Below are 12,113 nucleotides of genomic sequence, written 5' to 3' on the forward strand. Positions count from 1 at the left end.
CCCTCAGCCCCACATTTGGGAAGTCGTCACACCTGATTTCTCTTGCTTGGCCTCTCCTGCCTGCTCCAGAAGACTCACTCTTCAGTCCTGCTCCCAACTCTCCAGCCATACTCACTGAGAACTCGTATCCAAGGGGACTTTTTTTTCCCATTTATCTCCCCCTACTTCTTACAGTCAGTCCTCAGTAAACCTGGAGGCCTTTCCACTGTGAAGCTCCTCTTTCCATCTCGCCCTTTCTTCCTAATGTCAATCTGAATTAGACCCACCATGGAAAGAATAATCCTGAGAAGCAGGGTCAGAATTTTTCTTAGCAAACTGGGAGGAAAAGGCAGGGATTGCTGGAAGCTCATCACCCTGTGACACTAGGTATCAACAGAAAGCTGATCTGTCACGCTTTAAAGGAGAAACCACTGGTCTGCTGATCCAGACACAAACTTCAGCATTGTTCGGGGCTGTGCATCCGACAAGCGAGAAACCGCCTGCTGAAGGTGCTGAAAGATTAGCGGAGTTGCCTCATACCTGAAATTTGATCTAACTTGGGGAAAATGAGACAGACTGACAAAAAAAAAAAAGAAAAAAAAAAAGAAATTAAGTCATGTATAAATTTGCCTCCTCGGTTTTATTTATTATTCACACTGATGAAATTGCTAATAATGGTTAGGCTTTATAATACTACTTTTAATGGCTCATCTTTCCTGTATTATTTCTCTACTTATTTCTAGAACTAACTCATATTCCACCAATATAAGTAAAAAATATGTACTTAGCAATGGCCATTGACAAAGACTCTTTTCCTGACCAAAGATAGCTCAGGTTCCTCTGAGCTCTCTTTTCAACTAGACCTTGTCCTTGGGCCCTGTCTTTGGCCTATCTGGTCAGTTTAGCAGGAATCCCCACACCCTGGATATGTGATCACCCTTGATTTTTCTTTTTTCTTTGTGATTCAAGAGTGGTCTTGAAACACCGCTGATAGCTAGTCAAGTTCTTTATCCCCTACCCTTGATGTGTAAGTCCGTGGCTGCCTGTAACAAGAACCCTGATTGGTCAGTTGAGCAAGAATGCCCCTACCCTTAGTCATTTTCCATCCATGGACCCCCCTCACTCTGCCCATTGGCTACTAATCCCCAGCTTTCTTTGCTGTAATTTGTAAGGCCGGTTGCCTCCCCGGGAGGCCGGACAAACCCACCTCTGCACTCAGCACCTGACTCTGCACCCAGCACCAGGCTCCGCACTGGGCACCTAGCTCTGCTGCATGGCTCCCCTGGAAGGCTCCGCCTAATGCAGCCCTGGCTGGCTCTCGCACTGGAAAACCCGCCCAATGACCCTTCACCCAATAGCGCCCGCCCACCCCGTGTCAATCCCACGCCCCTGGACCAGAGCACCCAGCTGTTGCTCATTCCTCCTAGCTGCCACCCCCCTCCCCCACCGCCCCAGGAAGTCAGCGTGACTTCTCTAGCCCCTTTCCCCGGGACCATGAAAGCTCGCCCGGGAGCTGAATAAACACGGCATTTAATTTTCTTGTACTGGCCTCAGTTACCTCGTTTTAAACTCGGCAATGACCCTTACATATTTGTAATTGAGCTCAGCTCTATGTCGAATTCGCTTTCTCCTGTTGCAACAGTGCTGAAGAAAATCTGTCTTTACAGCCTTTAACTAGCGTTCCCCAACCCTTGTTTCCCTTTCACACCTCCAAGGGTGAAAAGTAGCAGCAAATAACAGGAGGCTCTGCTAAATGTGCAGAAATTAAAAGCAATCGTAAAACCAACTGAAGGCTGCTTTTTCACTATCTCTGTGCCAGCAGTTCTAGATAATGTCAGTGACAAAATACTTCTCCCTTAAAAAAAAAAAAAAAAAAAAAAAATATATATATATATATATATATATATATATATATATATTATAAGTTCTTTGGTATAATCCCTGTGGGATTACACATTCCTGCATTTAAAGGGAAGATCTGAAGCAAGCAATAATAGCACAATGATTGTAAAGACCAAGAGACAGAACTTCAGTTATTTCATTTGTCCCTCTACGTGACCACTGATTTAATTTATACCTAAAATTTAATACAGTTAGCACAAAGTATGAACTGCAAGGTGTAATATTTTTGTATGTAATATTCTGTGTGCAATATGTATTTTGCTAATTTTATTTTTGCTAGCATAATTATATATACAAAGTTGACTAAAATTTTTCTCGTCAATATTATTATTAGTTTTATTTCATAATTCTTTTTTTTTTTTTTGAGACGGAGTTTCGCTCTTTTTACCCAGGCTGGAGTGCAATGGCGCGATCTCGGCTCACCGCAACCTCCGCCTCCTGGGTTCAAGCAATTCTCCCGTCTCAGCCTCCTGAGTAGCTGGGATTACAGGCACGCACCACCATGCCCAGCTAATTTTTTGTATTTTTAGTAGAGACGGGGTTTCACCATGTTGACCAGGATGGTCTCGATCTCTTGACCTCGTGATCCGCCCGCCTCAGCCTCCCAAAGTGCTGGGATTACAGGCTTGAGCCACCGCGCCCGGCTATTTCATAATTCTTACTGAAAAAAAATTTACTTTATAGGAGAAGAGATTGTTAAGAAATGATCCACTCTAGGGAGAAGCAGCCCCTGAGTAGCTGGGAAGCTTCTGTAGGGTCAGCAGTGTGAAGGATCCACCGCAGGGTGTCGCTGGCACCACCTGGTCCCTGGTGAGCCCATCGGCTGGCAAAGCTCACGCCCACATCCCCAGATTAGTCCAGGGATCCAGGCATTGCCTCCACTGCAGCTCTTCCAGATGCATGGAGGTCACACTGCAGCCCATGCCCCGTGCATGGCACCAGAGGCACCTGCTGTACTTCTGCAGGAGCCAAGTGGTGCAGAGCCTGGGTCACTGCTCCAAGCAGCTGGGCATCCCCATAGCTGACTACCCAGAACAAATGGTACATAACCTTCCAACTGGTGTAGCCACTGCATTTTTCATGGGTGGGCCAGTTTGGAAGCAGTAATGTCCATAAGATGGTGGTGAACATAGGGTGGAATCCATACACAAAAATACACATACACAAAAAAAGAAATCCACAGAAATGCCTACCATGCATACTTTTAAAGAAGACTTCTGGCTGGGCACAGTGGCCCACATCAGTAATCCCAGCACTTTGAAAGGCCCAGGCAGGAGGGTCACTTGAAGCCAGGAGTTTGAAGCCAGCATGGGCAACCTAGCAAGATCTTGTTTGTCCAAAAAAAAAAAAAAAAAAAAAAAAAAAAAAAAAAAAAAAAAGCCAGGTGTGGTGGTACACCATTAATTCTAGCTACTCTTTGGGAGGTGAGGTAGTGGTAGTAGGATCTCATGGGCACAGAATTGAGGCTGCAATGAACTAGGACTTCCATGGAGAAATCCTCAATGTGGCTATTGTTGGCTACCTCATAAAGGAAAGTCACTTGTTTCAGCAATCCAAGGTGATACTGAGAAAACTAAGAAATGATTCATTTACCAGAATATTTGAAACTCAGAGAAGACAATTTCTTTCAGGTTCCTAAAACCAAAGTGATGAATGGCCACTGACGAAAAAAAATCATCTTATTTATTCATTCACTGTTTTCTAGTGAAAACATAACTGCTCATAACTGTGCAATCTCATCTTGGCTGTATTTTAAAAGTGAAACATTTCTATACACCTATCAATTAGTTTAAACAGTGCATTGTAGTTGCCATTTTACGTTTCAACTATTAAATTAAACCCATCGTGACATAGTACAAAAGAGATTCATTTAAAAATCAGTATTCTTTTCTATTTAATATATCAATTCAAATGCATCACTAGCAAGGTATTTGTCTTATCATGGAAATGAAATGTATACAAGTATGTGTAAAAAGGCAAGTCACTAGTTTGAGATTAGAAGGATAATTCTAATGGTAAAATAGGGGCATATATGTACTCGTACAGATTTCCTGCTAGACAGATGGGGCTTATAAAAGTAAATGCACTAAACAGAAGTTTGATAGTTCATTATAATCCTAAAAGGAAAAATCCGGATTTTGTACTTTTTTATATTTTGTGCATGAATATATTGTCATAAACATGAGGACACTTGGGAAATCTTATTTTAGTCCTTTCTTTTACGAGGTCACATTATTGTACCATCTTCTTCTTCTTTTTTTTTTTTTTGAGATGAAATCTCACTCTGTTGCCCAGGCTGGAGTGCAGTGGCACAATCTCGGCTCACTGCAACCTCCACCTCTCAGGTTCAGGCAATTCTCCTGCCTCGGCCTCCTGAGTAACTGGGATTACAGGTGTGCGCCACCACACTGAGCTAATTTTTGTGTTTTTAGTAGAGATGGTGTTTCACCATGTTAGTCAGGCTGGTCTCTAACTCTTGACCTCTTGATCCACTTGCCTTGGCCTCCAAAAGTGCTGGGATTACAGGTGTGAGCCACCGCGCCTGGCCACCATCTTCATTTTTGTAGGGCACTGCCTCAATTTGTGGACTAGACACACTCTGCCTATCATGTTTTTTGTGTTTGTATTTTAAGACAGCAGATAAGGGTTTTTTGAATTTGTAGGTCTCATTTTTGTGTTAGATAACACTTTTTTCTTTTTAACAGTAGATATTTCTGTCCTGCAACAATTTTTTTTTTTTACTTTGGTTTTCTTCCTTTAAGTTATTGTCAATGTCAGTTTATCCTATTTAGAATATCCTATAACTGTATACTTAAAAAAGATTGCATCTGTCCATACCATTCCATTCTTTCAGTATAGAACAGTGGCTAAGCATATGTAGGTATTGCATTTTACAGAAAAAACAAAACAGCAAACTTCATCTTTACTTTTCCTTAAGATTTAAATGACCATGTAGCCGTTCATTTATATGTACCAGTTTCTTGAAGACCAAAAAATGTTTGCCTTTAGCAAAGCTATTGAAAAGCCAGTTAAACTATAAAACAATTAGAAAGCTATTTATTTTTAATGCAAGTATATGTTCTAGAGCAAATCTAAATTGCTGTGTTTGCACACGCACAATGTAATGTGATGCTTGTATAAAGAGTGCGTGTAGCTTCAGGGAAATGGATAAAATTTTACTAAATAATTTTCATAATATGGCTTTTTCCTCCTAATAACTGTATGATTTTTGGCCATTTGAGTCTTTTTGTTTATGCTGGAAGAAAGTTGAAATCCTTGGATATTTAGGAAATTAAGATTGCAGGTTGTTTTGGGGTCCCTCAGACAGCACCTTACATCATTATTCACTTTAGCAACAGATTTGATGGCAAATGGGGGTTCGTGTTGGAGCAGAAGTATGCAAAAGCTATTTCTAAAGATAACTCATTATGCATCAGTTTCCTGTAATCTGCAAAGATGAATTAGAGCTGATTTTAATTAAAATATTTATAAATTATATAGAAAAGCATATAAAGTTGCTGGTGAAGAGAGAAGCATATGTAAATTCAGTTGGGTTGAGCTTTACTTTTTGGCATATGTATTTATGGCAAGCAACACTGTGGCTTTCTTATATTTTATAGAAATATTTAGAAAACATAATAGTAAATGTTAGAAATCCTATACTTGAAATAAGCCTCATTTATTAGTGGCTTTTTAAAACAAAGTTTAAAATAAACATGGAAATGGTAAGAATATTTGTGTTTGTTTTGTCTGAATAGCTTGCTGCTAATTAAGTTCTCCTTAGGTGTGTGAAAGTTATTTGGTGTTTTATTGTCATCTTACATCTTGATAAATAGCCATCATTTTTGAAAATCAAAGGGTATCTTCCTTTAAGAATTGTGTCAACATTTTTTCAACAATTTATATTATTTGCATATTATAAATTACTAGAGTACCACTTTGATTAGTCTGAATGTCTTCAGGCTTTGAAATAAATCTTGACCAAGTGATACGAAACAAAAGATAGAAAGAAATGATCTACTCTCAGTGAGCAGATACATGATAAAGCAAGTATAGCAAAATGTTAATGGTAGAATCTAGGTGTGGGTATATGCATTGACACTATAGAGATATTTCAACTTTTTTTTTTTTTTTTTTTTGAGACGGAGTTTTGCTCTTGTTACCCAGGCTGGAGTGCAATGGCACGATCTCGGCTCACCGCAACCTCCACCTCCTGGGTTCAGGCAATTCTCCTGCCTCAGCCTCCGGAGTAGCTGGGATTACAGGCACGCGCCACCATGCCCAGCTAATTTTTTGCACCTTTAGTAGAGACGGGTTTCACCATGTTGACCAGGATGGTCTCGATCTCTTGACCTCGTGATCCACCCGCCTCGGCCTCCCAAAGTGCTGGGATTACAGGCTTGAGCCACCGCGCCCGGCTGAAATTTTTGTTAATAAAACGTTGAGGGGAAAATGATCATCTCTGAGAATCAAATACACTAGATAAGTCACTGGTTTTGAGTGATGATGGCAAAGAAAGCTGGGATTTAAGATAAGCAAGCTTGCAGGAAGCTTGGGGAGCAAGTATGTATGGATCTCCTTGTTGCTTTTACTGGTATGGAAGTTCTGCTACAGAGTCCCTTCAGTCCCAGAGCATATAACCAAACACAATTGCCATGGCCAGGAACATGTTGATGTTTCCTATCATAAGCAGTTTAGAAGACGGTGGAGAGATTTCTGTTTCTTCCCAGGAGCAAGAAGAAGGGAATTAGGGTAGCTGTCTGAAAGCTGGCCTTCCAAGCAGAGTATACAGTCATCTAGATCAAAGGAGAAAATATTTCTCCATTGCGTTTAGCAGTGATTATTGCGAGCAAACGCATAATCGATACATGAATTCGACACATGAAAACACTTTAGATGTTTCAGCCTTCCATTCCTGTGCCGAGACGAGCACATTGTGAAGACAAGATGTAGGTCAAATCATCCATCTAATTGTGAACAAGGTTCTGCACTCCTGGCATAGAAGGCACTTAGCAGCAGAGGTGACACTTTCATCTTTGCCTGACCAGAGGAGAGGTCAGCTCTTCAGAAACTGATAAATGTCTTTCTGCTACTTAGGACCCACTTCTCCCTATTATGATAAGTGGCTGTGTGCAAAGTTGCCATCTGATCACCACTCTCCACTAAGTTATCTGCAGAGGTGGAGTGTATCCTGAGGAATTTCAAGGTTGCACAGGATGCTGGGAAGTCAGGCAGCCACTTAACATTATTATCCTCAGTGTTTTGTAATAGGCTTGTATGACAATGATCCTGGATTCCTTTCCCTGATGACTTGCAGGGGGCATGATTCTAATCTTTTGGGTCACATCACATGGATCTTTGTTAAAAGTGAAATTATAGTGTGGCATCTCAAATCTGCGTACTGCAATATCCCCTTAACTGCTTTTCCTTAAGCCCATGTGTGACACTCTGACCCGTGAGTACATCACTGCTGATAAATCTGCCTAAAGTAACACTTAATGTCACTTTCAACTTTAACAAATGGCAGCCCTTTTGTTCAGTTTCTCTAGCCTGGCAGTCAAGGTTTCCTGAGCATGGCATCAGGCTGCCTTTCTAACTGTGTACTCCTGTCACATATACCAACCCTGTTCTGTCACATCATGCATTTCTCATCTTTATTCCTCTATTTATTCACCCATCTACCTGTTAACCCAATATTTATTTCATGCCTGCTATACGAAATATCAATTTTTTCTAAAAACTGAATACAATGTATCACTGCTCTTAAAAAAGCTGTCATTGCAGGGGACAGAGATGCAAATGACTGATTTTAATATTACATAATAAATATTATAACAGAAATGTGAACAAATACCCTAGAACCATAGAGAAAGCTGATATTAACAGCCCTCTTCCCTGAATGTCATGCCCCTAGCACATATTGCAATTCAAATCCTAACCACTTTCCACACCCTACCTATAGCTCTCCCACACACTTTTGCACCCCACCCCATGACACTCTCTTCTTCCTAACTCAAAACCTTTATGGTACATACTAACTCATACTTTGGACTTTAAATAATGTAAAAATTCATCAAACACTACTTTGTAACATCTATCATCAGTCTTGTTGACTATTTAATTTGTCATATGGATATCCTGTCTCCAACTAAACTCCAAGCTCCTTGAGGATAAGGTCTCTATATTATATCCTTCAGTGTAATAATCTTGGGAAGGGGCAATGGCTGACAGCTCCTTCAGGAATTAGTTGGGCCTGGGATTTGTTTGCACCTTATTTACAAGCTAATAGGTTAGCCTGTTAACTATTTTATGGATGGTAGCAAAAGGCACAAGATTCATGGCTCAGCAAACAGCATGAGCATCAGTGGGTGTTCCATAAGGGTGACACAATATGGTCCAGATGGATGCTGCACACGCAGTGGGTTTCCACTGCTGCTGAGGAGTGCAGAGTTTGGCAAATTCACCATTTTTACGGCAAACAATAAGCAACCCTGCTGATTGTTCAGGATGGAAATATTACCTCCTCCCACAGGGCCTGAAATCACACCCTGAGAAACAGCCAGGATGGAGAGCAGTCTGAGTCCTGTATTCTTGGCACAAACAGTGTATTTATTTCCCAGGGCTGCCACAAATTGGAAGGCTAAAATCGCAGAACTTTATTGTCTCACAGTTTTAGAGGCTGAAAGTTCCAAATCAAGGTGTCGTCAGGGCCGTGTGCCCTCTGAGAATTGTAGGGTAGAATTTCTCCTTGCGTTTTCCTAGCTTCTGGGGGTTTGCCAGCAGCCCTTGGTGCGCCTTGGCTTGTAGCTGCTGCCCTTCAGTCTCTGTGTTTATCATCACATGGCATTCTCCCCTTGTGTGCCCCTGTGTCTCTTACAAGGACCCCAACCCTGTTGGATTAAGGGTCCATTCTACTCTACCATAACCTCATCTTAACCAATTACATCTGGAACAACCTTACTTCCAAACAAGATTACATTCTAAGGTAGTGGGAGTTAGACTTCAACGTGCGTTTTTTTTGGGAGACATAATTCAATTCATAACACCCAATAAGACCTATAGGATACGGAGAGACTTGGAGAACTGTCTCTCTCGACAGAATAAACTTGCTCCTAATAGACAGCACTGCAAACATTCTAGAGCCAGGTCGTATTCTGAAATAGCTCTAGGTGGCATTCTTACCATTTTCTCCAGATGTTATCCTGAAATCCTACTCTACTCTTCGACTCTCCCTGTATGGTAGAGAGCAGAAGGATGGTGCAATGTGATTTATTTATGGTCAAGAAGCAATCATGATTCATTAGTACATGATCCATGGTCAACCATATTCAAAGAAGTGAATGTTCAGAAAAGATTGTATAGGGTCCAGCCCTACAGGGTTCTATGACCTCCTCCAGGCTGGTGCAGAGATGGGAAACTGTAGAAATAAAAGGCACAAGACACGGAAATCAAGAAAAGAGAATTTCAACCCAGGGTTCCACTGCTCCCCAAATCGCGGAGACCAGCATTGGCCCCAAAAGCTTGGAGGCTCTCACTTTTATTGAGCTGCAAATCTGGGGGCAGGGTGGGTAGGATGTGGTCTTGGTGGTCAGAGACTGGGGGCATGGCAGTGATAGGGTCAAGTACAACACGGGTCATTCAGGTAGGGGCTCAGGAATTTCTGGCATCCAAAGTAAGATATGGAGCATAATGCATCAGCACTTTTTCCATGCTTATCAGGAAAGAACAAAAGCATTAAGATTTATATTACTATTACTGATTATCTTTTCTAAGAAAAAAGGAACCAGGTGCAGAAGCAGAGCTTGAGAGTAGACGTGGAATGTGACCACTGAAGCACAGCATCACATAGAGACAATTAAGCCCCCAGATGTTTGCGGGTGTACCTGACAGCCGTCAGGCCTGCCACAAGAGCTTGGAGAAGCGGAGTTTTCTCCTAACTCCTTGGGGAAGGAGACATGTCAGCTATTTTGGATGTCTCCTTCCCTAGCTGGCTAAACAGCGGGCGCTTTCCCAGTGCTGGCGCTGCTGCACAGCCAACGCGCCCTCCAGCAGCCCTTATGAGGGCGTGACAGAGGGCGTAAAGCATCTAGCATTAGTGTCATTCATTTCACAATGTCACCCCAGGTTCACACTTCCAACCTGAGAGGCATTAATAAAAGAATGAAGATCACCTATGAATAACTAAGATCATATATGAATAACTAATAACTACTACAGTTATATTTCTAGTTACTTTCCTCTTCATTATTTATATGGAAATAGTCTGAGGCTTTTTGCTCCTGCCTTGACACTTATGGGATCTCCCCGCTACAAGATTGTCCGGCTATTCAAACAGGCAAGTAAGGGGAGTGTTAGTGTGTGAAAAGCCTCTTTTCCTCGTGGTTCAATGGATTCTCGGAAAAGATCTCTTTTCCTTTTGACTGCCTACCATGAGAAGTGCTTAATTCAGTATGAACATGCAACTGGGCTAAGGGACACTGAGGTAAGCTAGTCCAGAAGCCATTCTACCTCACATACCTAACCAGACAAACCCTAGGATGCCCACATTGGTCCCAGTGGTAGACAACACTCTCACAGAAAGCCACCATCGCATTGAGCTAGTGTAGCATCTGGCTCACAGCAGGAGCTGAATCTGATTTATGTTTGATGAAGGAATGAACCTTCTGTACTAAAAAGTACTGACTTTGGAAATAATACAAAGGTCACTGGATTACAAAGTGATACTTTAAAAAAAAAAACTACAAATTAGAATAACAGGATAGGATTGGGAAAATGACAAAATGATGAAAAATGAGAAAAACTATGATAGAAATAAATGAAACAAATAAATCAACATGAATTTGGTACAGAGAGGTATGGAGAAAAAATGAGGAGTAAAAATAAGTGGAGGAGAAAACAAAGGGAGCAGAACAATTAATTAATTTAAAATGTGTATTCCATGTAAGTTGGCCTGGAGAACATCTCATGTCTTAGCATCCAAGGATTGACTTTGGCACTGCTATCCAGAGTTAGCTTCTCCACCGAATTCATCTCAGTAATGCTGTTCAGTGCTCCCGGGTTCTCTGCTGTTCAGCACTGTGTCATATCAACTTTTTCATAGACTATGCACGTCCTGGAATCTGAAATAATACCATTCAACTATTTGCTCATTATTCTAAATCATTCCCAACTAGAGATCCCAATGGCCTCGATATGATTTAACATTGGCAAATGAGAGAAACAATTGAGAGTATGTTCTGGTAATTTCTATCGAAAGCTCAGGCGCTCAAAAGCACAGCTAAAATTCAAATAAAAGCAGTGGTGAGGTGATAAAGTAGAAATCCTACCTTATGTCCCCTCCCCTGAAAAAAGAAGTATTTAAGAATTAAATTAGATGTTATATTAGGCCACTTGGTGTTGCTATAAAGAAACTGAGACTGGGTAATTCATGAGGAAAAGAGGTTTGATTGGATTCTAGGTTTGTAGGCAGTATAGCAAGCATGGTGCCAGCATCTGCTTCTGGTGAGGATCTCAGGGAATGCATAATCGTGGTGTATTAGTTCATTTCACACTGCCATAAAGAACTGCCCCACATTGGGTAATTTATAAAGGAAAGAGGTTTGATTGATTCCCAGTTCTGCATGGCTGGAAAGGCCTCAGCAAACTTACAGTTACGGCAAAAGGCAAAGGAGAAGCAAGGCACATCTTCACAAGGCAGCAGGAAAGAGGGTGAGCGTGAAGGAGGAGCTGCCAAACACACAAAACCATCAGATCTCATGAGAACTCACTCACTACCACAAGAACAGCATGGGGGAAACCGTCCCCATGATTCAGTGACCTCCCACCAGGGCCCTCCCTCAATATCTGCAGATTACGGGGATTACAATTCGAGATGAGATTTGGATGGAGACACAGCCAAACCGTATCACATGGTGAAGGACAAAGGGGAATCAGCACACGAGAAGGAGTAAGAAAGAGAGAGTAGGGATGTAGGTACCACACGCTTTCAAACAACCAGATCTTGCAAGAACTCACTCACTCATCACCAAGGGGATAGCACTAAGCTGTTCATGAAAGATATGCTCCCATGATCCAAACACCTCCCACCTGGTTCCACCTCCAACTCCTATACTGGGGATTACATTTCAACATGAGATTTGGTGGGGACACAGATTCAAGCCATATCATTCTGCCCCTGGCCCCACAAATTTCATGTTCATCTCACATCACAAAATACAATCACCCCCTACCAA

Source organism: Saimiri boliviensis, chromosome 8, assembly GCF_048565385.1.
Source record: "Saimiri boliviensis isolate mSaiBol1 chromosome 8, mSaiBol1.pri, whole genome shotgun sequence".
NCBI classification, from domain to species: domain Eukaryota; kingdom Metazoa; phylum Chordata; class Mammalia; order Primates; family Cebidae; genus Saimiri; species Saimiri boliviensis.